Genomic DNA, 13236 nt, shown 5'->3' with positions numbered 1-13236 from the left:
AAAGAAGGCTATTTAACTGCAGTGCTCAATAAAATTATTACAAAATTATACAATACAGATTGCAATTATGTTGATAGTCCTAATTCATGATTTCATCATCATAATTTGAGTTTTTACCTACATGCGTCAAAATTGGCCAAGCGCAAACGCACCTGCAAAATGAACGCTCTTATTAATTTTATCATCGAAATTAACATTTTTGAAGCAGTATTTGTGTCTTTCGCTCATTCAATTATTTTGTATACTCTTATCATTGTTATCACTTTAATTTTTTTTATACAGTAGACTGAAATTGTATACTAAAATATGTAGACTGAAATTGTATAATTGTGTAATATATATACTAAAGAGTGTATATTGAATGTATTAACATCCTAAATATTTCAAAAAAAAAAAGAAAAACATTATAATGTTTTGAAAGAAGCCTATAAGCGTTAGTATTGTAATTTTCCAACGTTTACACATTCTTGTTGAAAATGGGCCTTGTTGCTTGAAGGTATTTTGGGCCCACTGCGTGTAACTTTATGCGGCCCATTGTGTTCGAGGAACTTTCCGTCATTTTTCCTTTTTTTAATCGGACTCTCCGCGATGAGTCTATAAACATCGATTCTATAGCTTGCGAATAAAGATATATATATATATATATATATATATATATATAGAGAGAGAGAGAGAGAGAGAGAGAGAGAGAGAGAGAGAGGGGAGACATAATGGATCTCAGTTCAGGAAACAACGCAGGTATTGGTTCTAATTTTGTATTGGTTCTCCGTATGTAATTCGTGATCTTTGCTTACGAACAATCTTTGTGTGTTGGAACTTGGATTGAAGGCAATACAAGTTTTAGTTAAATAATCATGTTATTAACTGCTAGCCTTTTACCCAAATACCATTCTTTTGTTTAATTTCATAATTAATAATAATAAAAAAACCAAGATAATTAAAATCCCACAATTTATGTAACTACTTGCCTAATACACGAATATCAATTAATTCTCGTTTTAAAATAATCGCTACTCTTCAATAGAAAGAAAAAAAAACCTCCAAAATCATGTAAGTCTAGCAAACTATTAACATTAATTAACACAAATTTGCTATGATGAACCTTACAAGATTCATCAAACCGACCCGAGTTAGAGTTATTCTTACATTGGCTCTTACCCAAGGCTGGCATATCTCACAGTTGGATGTGTCGTTTACGCATTCCTAAATGGTGAAATCACTGAAGAGGTTTACATGGCTAATCTTCAAAAGTTTAAAAAATCTGGCTCGTTGCACCAAATTTGTAAGGTGGAAAAGGCTCTCTACAGTCTTAAGCAGACTCCAAGAGTCTGGTTTGATAGGCTTCAAAAGGCATTGCAGTCTTTTGGCTTCACTAGTGCCAAGTCAGACTAGTCTTTGTTCAGCAACTCAATGATTCCTTTACCTTAAAGGATCTCCGCGAGCTTGACTGCTTCCTTGGGATTCAAGCCACTCACACCAACAATGGCGTTTTGCTCACTCAAAGCAAGTACATCGGTGATCTTCTCCAAAAAGCCAATATGTCCACAACAATATATGCAATATGTTATCATAACTCACCCTGAACTCTCTTACCATATTAAATAGAGCCTTTTCACTTCATTTAATGTACCCAAGAAGAGCATTGGAGTGTAAAATTTGCGAATCGATCCTGAGATATCTCAAAGGCACACAAAAATTCGGTCTGCAGTGATTTGATGCCGACTAGGCGTCTGACCCTGATGATCGCAGGTCAACGTCAAAGTCATCACAATCTCATCACATGGCGATCCAAGAAACAGCAAACCATGTTGCGATCAAGCATAGAGGTTTGACAGAACTTTGAGTCCCAATGTCCAAGTCTCCTATATAGTATGGTGAGACAACCTTATTAGCACTGTGATGCTAGCGAAGCACATCGAACGGAAACTCTTTTTTGTTAGAGACAAGGTGGTCGCGAAGGAAATCCAAGTCCGGCACAATCCTGTAAGACCAATGGAATAAAGCTACGTGGCAGATTAGTTAGAAGAGTTAGATAGAACTGCTGGGCAACGTTAGAACGGTATAACTACTCTATACTATGTAATTGCAATCATTCAATCAATGAGAAAATATGTTTGCTTTCTCAACACTATTCTCTCTCTTCAAGATCTTAAAGGTGTGGGGTTGCATCTAAAACCAAGCTTGTTAATTAGAGGAGTAATCCACAAGCCTTATAAAGAGCCCCAGGATCGTAATACCCAGTCGATGTGGGACTATCCTTGATACACCCCCTCACGCGCACAGGCACAGGCACTGGAAGCGTGAAGTATAGGCCCGATCAGGTAGCCCACAACCGAGAATGGTCCCCGCTCTGATACCATCTTAAAGGTGTGGGGTTCCATCTAAAGCCTATGTATTATGGTTTGAGGATCATCTTTCTCATAAACGATCAGAATGTGTTCGTCTCGGTATGATCAAACTTCAAACATATTTTATCATAATTATTTTGGGGGTTATGTAACTATGTAGTTATCCTAATTTGTTTTATTGTTCTTAATATATCCACTCATTTCCTCCTCCTTATGGCTATACACTTTATCTTATCCTACTATACTAAAACGGAACCCCATATTAATCTCTTATTTAAATTTTTCCACTTTAAATCACCTAACTAAGATTATTATATCTCTAATTTTAATATAATTTATGTGTATTCGACACTTGTGCAATACATGCAAAAAAGTAAAAAAAAAATAATAAAAAAACTAACAAAAAAACTAAAGTTATTGAGATCAACACCTATTTTTTGTTTGTTTGTTTAATTTGACTATAAATTGCACATGATAAAACCAAACGTTATTGAAATCAATGTGCCACTTATTTTTCTATTCAGTTTGAATATATACTAACGTCATTATTAGTCTAAGGCTTATGAGTAATATAATTACTACATCCCTGTTGTTATTTTGTTGTCTCATTTTTTTTCCTTTGCATACATATTTCTTTGTATGACACGTCACATTGCATGCATTTGAAGATTACCCTTGCCGACATAAAAAAATCATTCATGTACTACACGTCTCTTTAGTTTCACTTATATATACTTCGGTTTGTGCAAATATTTTTGTAGCAACTAGCATCAAAAAATGTATCAGGTAACAATGTCCCGTAAATTATTTATTAGACGTTTATCTCACATATTCCTCTCCCTCTTTTCATTGAAGGAACATATCCGGAGAAACTCAATTACTTCTATAATCTTTGCACTTTGCACTGTGCTCTTTCTAATAATAAGAGTCATCAGGTCCAATGTTGTTTCATGTACTTTCTGTCTACACGTTGATGTTGCGACACATATTAATTTTGCTAATATATTTTCTAGCTCTTATCATATTGCAGGTGGCCTAACAAACATTACAAATCACGTAAGTTATTTTATATGCATTTCTATAATATTTCTGTCTTTTTTTTTTTAACTTCAACATTTTAATGGGTACAAAATTCCTATAACTGATTTTCTTGTAAAATTCAGCGAATAGATTTTGTGTTTTTATACATATTTTATTTTGTTACAACTTAGAAAATTTTACACGTGCTTTCTTGAATTAAATGGTATAATAATAAACACAGCAACTGACATAAAATATGGGCCATTTACTAAGTGGACGATTGTATTATTTATTTTTAAAAAATAATACCTACTCAAGTAACGTATTTGGCAACCATTACTTCATACAAAATATTTATTAAACAAGTTTATTATTCGGTAAGAGACCAAGTTCAACAGAAAAGACGAGAGATGCCGTTAGTTACAGAAAATTCAATGCGTGGGACGGATTTATTGATATCTATCCAATTACCTCGTTGAACACACACAAAACAAACAAACAAAAACATGGCTCTGATATTCGAGACTCATGAGAGAGCACTTCTTAAATGAAAAAGAAAAAAGCAACTCGGTGGTTGCGCGAGTGTGTGACGAATGTCTCATCATTCCTATCTTGTTAAGATGTCAAGTAAAAAAGAAAAATAAGAAAGAACCTACATGAATATCTGTCTATATTCATTTTGAGCTTAAAAACATCACCATTAAATGTATCTTGTTAGGTTGACGGGGTAAATAGAAATCTAGCAAGAACCTAGCCCAATTTCTGTCTATATTCCCTTTGAACCCCAATTAAAATATATCACAATAATTATATATATTCTATAATCCTAGACATTTAGATAGAGAAGAAAACAATCCCTACACTACCGGTGCTACAAAGCCTATAAATAACGGTCAAGAAGAGAAAAATTTCATATAACTCCTCACCATTTCCCCTTTTGTAGCTTGATCACCAACCCCTAGATTATTATCCACGTAATCGATCATGGCCGTCGAAAAGAGCAAGATCCTGATCATCGGAGGGACAGGACACATCGGCAAGTTCATAGTGGAGGCCAGCGTGAAGTCCGGGCACAAGACGTTTGTTCTCGTACGCGACTCCACGTTGACCAACCCACAAAAATCTGAAACCGTTGACAAGTTCAAGTCGTTGGGCGTGAAATTAGTCCACGGCGACTTGTATGACCACGGCAGTTTGGTCAACGCAGTCAAACAAGTCGATGTGGTCATATCCACCGTTGGTCATCTTCAATTGTCGGATCAGGACAAAATCATCGCGGCCATCAAGGAAAGTGGCAACATCAAGGTGCACATAGTTTTTTGTTTTTTATTTTAGCTTATATTTGAAATATAATTTTGATGTGATAATTATCCGGGAACATTATTATTGCCAATGGGGATAATGTTACCTGATTCCACATGTAACATTTATAAAATCAAATAAAAGTGACAAATATTTGATCTCATTTAAAATTTGGTGGGAAGTTATAAACGTTGATTTACGCACACGCTAGGTTAAAGGGAATTTTTTTTTTTTTTTTTTTTGTATTTTAGAGATTCTTTCCTTCGGAGTTTGGGAACGACGTGGATCGAGTTCATGCGATCGAGCCGGCAAAAACAGCCTTCGAAACAAAGGCAAAGATTCGGCGGGCGATAGAAGCCGAGAAAATCCCATTCACGTACGTCGTGTCCAACTTCTTCGCCGGATACATCCTTCCCACACTAGCTCAGCCGGAGCCTCGGGTCCCCCGAGGGACAAAGTCGTCATTTTTGGCGACGGAAACCCCAAAGGTGGTAACTTTTTTCCCCCTTTGAAGTAAAATCAACATAATGCAAACATAATAACTCTATGAGACATGTAAACTTTTGCACAGCAATATTCAACTATGAAGAGGACATTGGAACATACACAATCAGAGCAGTGGACGATCCGAGAGCCTTGAACAAAGTATTCTACATTAGGCCACGGAACAATATCTACTCATTCAACGACCTTGTTTCACTTTGGGAGAAAAAGATCGGCAAAACACTTGAGAAAGAGTACATTTCGGAGGACCAACTTATCAACAAAATTTTAGGTATTTTTTGTACTGTAAACATTTTGGTCTCTTCATATATGTATATTAATTTTATTTTTTTTTCTCATTTTCTTTCAGAGTCTCCAATCCCACTGAAAGTAATACTATCGATCCACCACTCGGTTTTCGTGAAAGGCGATCATACAAACTTTGAGATCGAGTCATCGTTTGGAGTCGAGGCGTCATCGGAACTGTACCCCGATGTGAAATACACTACGGTGGACGAGTATCTCGATCGCTTTGCCTGATCTTCTTTTCTGCATATCAATGTTATCTGTTATGTAGTAAAATTGTCAAAGTGTGCCAAATTTATCATAATATTATTATCTGCTGTGCTTTTTATGAAGTCCCCATTTTTTTTTCCTGCATATTAATCATGGAAATGTGCGTGTGTGAGTAGGACTAATCTCATGGAAATTGACACAATTGTGTCTTATTCAAAATTACCTTTCTGTGTGAGTGATTTTCGGGAGAGCATAAAATCAAACACAAAAAGTTGATATTATGCATAAATGTGAAGAAAATAACTATTATATGAACGGATATATAATACTACATAGTGAACGCCGTGAGCATTCAACAACTAAATAAAACATGTTATCAACCATGCAAGAGAGAGAGAGAGAGAGAGAGAGAGAGAGAGAGAAATGAATGAGAAAGTGAGAGAGAAAAGAAAAAGGGTTAAAAACGTAAATACACAAAATTGATAATCTTATTTTTGGATTAAAATAGACTTATTAGATTTTGGCACCAAGTTTTATTTAGTTGTTGAATGCATTCGAGGTATTTTCTAAGTTTTTTTTTTTTTTTTTGTAATTTTGAAAAAAAAAAATTCATTCGACGCTTTGAGAATTCATTTGAAGATTTATTGACATCTTTGTCAATAAATTTTCTGGACGTAAATAAATCTTCAAAGATTACTGGAATTTTTCTTCGAAGATTTATTGAAATCTTTGCCAATAAATTTTTTGAGATATGTATAAATAAATAACAAGATATATTGACAAACATATAAATAAATCACATGACATCTGATTTATTGATAATTATATCAATAAATTACAATATTTATTGACAAACATGTCAATAAATTATTGAATTTATTGATCAACGTATCAATAAATCATTAGATCTATTGACGTAAGCTCTCAAGCCATATATAGAACAAACTGCAAAATATATACCGATGTATCACATAAAATAAAATAAAAAAAGCTTCATTTACATCTTTCGATCCATTTACTAAGATCACCTGGTCACGTTTCTTTTTCTTTTATTCTCCTTATATACGGAACCCATATCCTGCAGGAAAAATGTCGGAACTATGATTTTATAACATATAAACAATTAATGATGATCTTGTTTTCCGGTCTATCTACTAAATTTTTAATTAGTAAAAAATGTGTACATTAATTAATTAACTATATTAATATAAAATAGAATTTTAATAATTTTGTCTTCTATTGATTATCATTCAAAAATTCAATCAAAATATTGATTATCAGATATAATTTTAACATTAATAAAGAATATACTTTAATAATAAACAGATTTATGACAGTATGAAAAGGCAGGTAATGAAAACGTCATTTAACCTAAATTTCAAAGATACAAAAATATTTCTCATAAACTGTTAGGCCGTCTTTTTCTTATGGTAAAAACGACGCCTCAATTGCAAAAACGACGTTACAATATAAAGGGCAATTTAGTCAAATGCTAAAAATACGCATGACTAAAAAACCAAGCGTCAACCAAGCGCAACCAAGCATCAACCAAGGACCAAGCGCCAAGCGCCAAGCGCCAACCAAGCATCAACCAAGCGCCAACCAAGCATCAACCAAGCGCCAAGCACCGATTCTTTTCCTATAAATAGTTCATTCATTCTCAACTCAAAAGGACGACAAAAAAAGAATCCCCGGAACTCAAAAACTCTCTCAACCCCAGAGACTCTCAACCCCATAATTCACTCAGCCAAACACTCTCCCAACTCAAGAGGACTCCGAACTCAGAATTCATTCCGAACTCAAGAGGACTCCGAACTCAGAATTCACTCCGAAACTGAGAATCCCCTGAACTACGTCATGACCTGATCCCGCAAGGCGGGTACGTAGGCAGCTCACGAGGAGCACGGTCACACCCCCCGGGCGAGCTCAACCACCAGGCGAGCTCGACCTCCAGACTAGCTCGGCCTCCAGGCGAGCTAAATCCCCCCAGGCGAGTTCGACCACCAGGCGAGCTAGACCTCCAGGCGAGCTCGACCACTAGGCGAGCTCGATCACTAGGCGAGCTAGACCTCCAGGCGAGCTCGACCACCAGGCGAGCTAAATCCCCCCAGGCGAGCTCGACCACCGGGCGAGCTAGACCTCCAGGCGAGCTCGACCACCGGGCGAGCTAGACCTCCAGGCGAGCTCGACCACTAGGCGAGCTCGACCACCAGGCGAGCTAGACCTCCAGGCGAGCTCGACCACCAGGCGAGCTCGACCACCAGGCGAGCTAAATCCCCCCAGGCGAGCTCGACCACCAGGCGAGCTAGACCTCCAAGCGAGCTCGACCATCAGGCGAGCTAGATCCCCCAGGCGAGCTCAACCACTAGGCGAGCTAGACCTCCAGGCGAGCTCGACCCCCCAGGCGAGCTCAACTTCCAGGTCAGGTTCGACCCCAGGCGAGCTCGACCCCCAGACGAGCTCAACTTCCAGGTCAGGTTCGACCCCAGGCGAGCTTGACCTCCAGGCGAGCTCGACCACCAGGCGAGCTAGACCTCCAGGCGAGCTTGACCCCCCAGGCGAGCTCGACCCCCCGGGCGAGCTACACTTCCAGGTCAGGTTCGACCCCAGGCGACCTCGACCTCCAGACTAGCTCGGCCTCCAGGCGAGCTCGACCACCAGGCGAGCTAGATCCCCCCAGGCGAGCTCGACCACCAAGCGAGCTAGACCTCCAGGCGAGCTCGACCCCCCAGGCGTGCTCAACTTCCAGGTCAGGTTCGACCCCAGGCGTGCTCGACCTCCAAACTAGCGCGGCCTCCAGGCGAGCTCGACCACCAGGCGAGCTAGATCCCCCCAGGTGAGCTCGACCACCAGGCAAGCTCGACCTCCAGATGAGCCCGACCTCCAGGCGAGCTCAACTTCTAGGCCAGGTTCGACCCCCAGGCGAGCTCGACCTCCAGACGAGCTCGACCCCCAGGCGAGCTCGACCCCCTAGGCGAGCTCAACTTCCAGGCCAGGCTCGACCCCCAGACTAGCTCGACCTCCGGACTAGCTCGAGGAAGTCCAATCCCAGCCCTGTCAAGGGCCAGGAAGGAAAAATCACAGCCCTAGACCGAACCACGGATCGATTTTCGTGTTGATCCATTTTCAGGGATTAATGTTTTAAGAGGAATATCCCATTACTAATCTCACAGATTCGAAGACACGTGGCCAAGTCCGCTCACGTCACGTGTCCATTAGTGTTGAACCAAAAAACGGCTTAACATTTTGGCGCTAGAAGGAGGGGGACTCGAAAACAACCACGAGTTCTCCACCGGCAAATCCACCTCTCTCTATGAGACCATCACAAGCCTCCCTGGTAGACTGTCTCTTTTCATAACCGGAAGATTCCTCCGGCAAAAATCTCCTGCAGGATGTCCAACCGCGTCGCCGCTTCTAGAAGCGACGCCCCTCAACAGGCGGAGAGCGTAGCACTTCACACACGGGCCCGAACTCAAGCTAGGCACGGTCAAGAAACCTCGCCACCAAGCGTCGTCCCGGCAACAGGCACAGCACCTCGGCCACACCCAAGTACCGCCGACGTTAGAAGTCCCGCCCTCAACACTGTCGGAGCCGGAGCCGAATCACGAAGGTCTGCTCTCGATAGATTGGGCCAAGGAGAAGAGGTAGCAGATAGCGGACACATCAGAAGATCTCCTCCGCCGCGACGTACGGGGTCGCCAGGACGCTTAGGGCCCAACGCGGATCTACGACGTCACCTCAACGCTCGGTGGGAGGTCCCGGGACGCCAAGCCGTCCCCGAAACAGGCGAACCACAAGAATTCACCCCTCCAATTACGGCAACGCCGCCTGCAGCACATATCACTCTGATCGATCAAGCATCGAACGAAAGAGAACGTACCACCAGATTTGCGCCTACCACCATACATGCCGGAAATGATGAAGTAACTAACATGTTCCACGTGTTGAGAGATGAAATCCGAGAGTTGCAGGCAGCACAGACAAGAACCCCCTTGGTGAGAAGCATGATCGAGGACATGGCTTCGCCATTCGCGGCACACGTGCTTGCTAACGACACCGGGGGGAGCTTCCATCCGCCCACCATGCCGCTCTATGACGGAAGCACAGACCCTCTTTACCACATCCACCAGTACCAGACCAACATGAGGATGGCGGGACAATCCCCGTCAACGATGTGCCAGGCATTCTGTCTCACCCTCACCGGTACCGCGTTCGAGTGGTTCTGAAGGCTCGGGCGAGGGTCCGTGCAATCGTTCGAAGACCTCCAGGAGAGGTTCCTCACTCGCTTCTCCGCTTCACGGGTCCGGAGAAAGGAAAAATCATACCTCATGACGATCAAACAGGGCAGCTCCGAGACGCTCCAACACTACCTCAACCGGTTCGTCGAGGAGTCCAACAAGGTGGATGATTACGAGGACGGCGACGCTGTCTACGCCTTCATCGACGGCCTACGGGCTGGCGACCTTCTGACGTCGCTGGTAAAGCAGCGACCCGCTACGATGACAGAGCTCATCTCCCAAGCTACCCAGCACATCTCCGTCGAGGAGTACTACGAGAGTCGGAGGATCCGCGAGAGGAGAAACCGGCACAGGGACGAGGACGAGGTCGACGACGACCAACAAAATTGCATAAAACTGGGGGGTTAATAGAGTAAGACAAACACCAAGCACAACGCAAAAATATATATATATATATATATGCATACATGTGAAAATGCAGGAATACAGACATAGCAATCGCGGCATCGAGCCCCAAACGCACCTCAAAGCGTCAACGGAGTCCGAGAAATGGGGTTTCGCAACGTTGAAACCCCGAACGTATCGCAAGAACTCCGTGCGACCCGAGATGAGGGGGCTTGCGCCACCAAGTCCCCGACCGACCTCAAAGCATCCACGGAGTCCGAGAAATGGGGTTTCACAACGTTGAAACCCCGAACGTATCGCAAGAACTCCGTGCGACCCGAGATGAGGGGGCTTGCGCCACCAAGTCCCCGACCGACCTCAAAGCATCCACGGAGTCTGAGAAATGGGGTTTCGCAACGTTGAAACCCCGAACGTATCGCAAAGAACTCAGAGCGACCCGAGATGGGGGGGCTTGCGCCACCAAGTCCCCGACCGACCTCAAAGCATCCACGGAGTCCGAGAAATGGGGTTTCGCAACGTTGAAACCCCGAACGTATCGCAAAGAACTTAGTGCGACCCGAGATGAGGGGGCTTGCGCCACCAAGTCCCCAACCGACCTCAAAGCGTCCACCGAGTCCGAGAAATGGGGTTTCGCAACGTTAAAACCCCGAACGTATCGCAAAGAACTCCGTGCGACCCGAGATAAAGGGGCTTGCGCCACCAAGTCCTCGACCAACCTCAAAGCGTCCACGGAGTTCGAGAAATGGGGTTTCGCAACATTGAAACCCCGAACGTATCGCAAAGAACTCCGTGCAACCTGAGATGAGGGGACTTACGCCATCAAGTCCCCGACCAACCTAAAAGCGCCCACGGAACCCCGAGCATATCTCGAAGAAGTTCTGAACGACCTCCTGCCAGGGTCTACCTCCAGGCGGGCTCGACCTCCAGGCGAGCTCAACCTCCAGGCAGGATCGACCTCCGGGCGAGCTCGACCTCCACGCAGGCTCGACCTCCAGGCCATCGAGAACCCAACCCACCTCGAAGCCCGCTCAAGGCGCGGCTACACAAACCACTCCCTCGGCCACACAGACGAAGTGGGAATAAATAAATAATAAATCAACAAAGAAGGGGATGAGAAGCAAAGTTTCCCACACGACAAGTCGCACGCGAAACTGGGGGGTTAATGTTAGACCGTCTTTTTCTTATGGTAAAAACGACGCCTCAATTGCAAAAACGACGTTACAATATAAAAGGGCAATTTAGTCAAATGCTAAAAATACGCATGACTAAAAAACCAAGCGTCAACCAAGCGCAACCAAGCATCAACCAAGCACCAAGCGCCAAGCGCCAAGCGCCAACCAAGCATCAACCAAGCGCCAACCAAGCATCAACCAAGCGCCAAGCACCGATTCTTTTCCTATAAATAGTTCATTCATTCTCAACTCAAAAGGACGACAAAAAAAGAATCCCCGGAACTCAAAAACTCTCTCATCCCCAGAGACTCTCAACCCCAGAATTCACTCAGCCAAACACTCTCCCAACTCAAGAGGACTCTGAACTCAGAATTCATTCCGAACTCAAGAGGACTCCGAACTCACTCCGAATTGAGAATCCCCTGAACTACGTCATGACTTGATCCCGCAAGGCGGGTACGTAGGCAGCTCACGAGGAGCACGGTCACACCCCCCGGGCGAGCTCAACCACCAGGCGAGCTCGACCTTCAGACTAGCTCGGCCTCCAGGCGAGCTCGACCACCAGGCGAGCTAAATCCCCCCAGGCGAGCTCGACCACCAGGCGAGGTAGACCTCTAGGCGAGCTCGACCACTAGGCGAGCTCGACCACCAGGCGAGCTAGACCTCCAGGCGAGCTCGACCACCAGGCGAGCTAAATCCCCCCAGGCGAGCTCGACCACCAGGCGAGCTAGACCTCCAGGCGAGCTCGACCACTAGGCGAGCTCGACCACCAGGCGAGCTAGACCTCCAGGCGAGCTCGACCACCAGGCGAGCTAAATCCCCCCAGGCGAGCTCGACCACCAGGCGAGCTAGACCTCCAGGCGAGCTCGACCATCAGGCGAGCTAGATCCCCCAGGCGAGCTCAACCACCAGGCGAGCTAGACCTCCAAGCGAGCTCGACCCCCCAAGCGAGCTCAATTTCCAGGTCAGGTTCGACCCCAGGCGAGCTCGACCCCCAAACGAGCTCAACTTCCAGGTCAGGTTCGACCCCAGGCGAGCTAGACCTCCAGGCGAGCTCGACCACCAGGCGAGCTAGACCTCCAGGCGAGCTCGACCCCCCAGGCGAGCTCGACCCCCCGGGCGAGCTCAACTTCCAGGTCAGGTTCGACCCCAGGCGAGCTCGACCTCCAGACTAGCTCGGCCTCCAGGCGAGCTCGACCACCAGGCGAGCTAGATCCCCCCAGGCGAGCTCGACCACCAGGCGAGCTCGACCTCCAGACGAGCCCGACCTCCAGGCCAGCTCAACTTCCAGGCCAGGTTCGACCCCCAGGCGAGCTCGACCTCCAGACGAGCTCGACCTCCAGGCGAGCTCGACCCCCAGGCGAGCTCAACTTCCAGGCCAGGCTCGACCCCCAGACTAGTTCGACCTCCGGACGAGCTCGACCAATAGGCGAGCTCGGCCTCCAGGAGGAAGTCCAATCCCAGCCCTGTCAAGGGCCAGGAAGGAAAAATCACAGCCCTAGACCGAACCACGGACCGGTTTTCGTGTTGATCCATTTTCAGGCATTAATGTTTTAAGAGGAATATCCCATTACTAATCTCACAGATTCGAAGACACGTGGCCAAGTCCGCTCACGTCACGTGTCCATTAGTGTTGAACCAAAAAACGGCTTAACATAAACTAAGTGGCCTTAATTCATTGTAGCAAAAACCAGATTTGACTTTTTTTTATTAATTATTTGCGAGAGAGAGAGAGAGAGAGAGAGAGAGAGA

General features: G+C 44.7%; 1 pseudogene; it reads left to right on the top strand.

Moving 5' to 3' along the window:
* Positions 1-3108: 3108 nt before the first annotated feature.
* LOC149388491 (phenylcoumaran benzylic ether reductase Betv6-like) lies at positions 3109-5815 on the top strand (annotated as a pseudogene).
* The last annotated feature ends 7421 nt before the right edge of the window (positions 5816-13236 follow it).

The sequence above is a fragment of the Urtica dioica genome, chromosome 8, assembly GCF_054948205.1.
Source record: "Urtica dioica subsp. dioica isolate 48M chromosome 8, U.dioica_male_clone48M_v1_H2, whole genome shotgun sequence".
NCBI lineage: Eukaryota > Viridiplantae > Streptophyta > Magnoliopsida > Rosales > Urticaceae > Urtica > Urtica dioica.
This window is presented reverse-complemented; position numbering and strand designations above follow the sequence as displayed.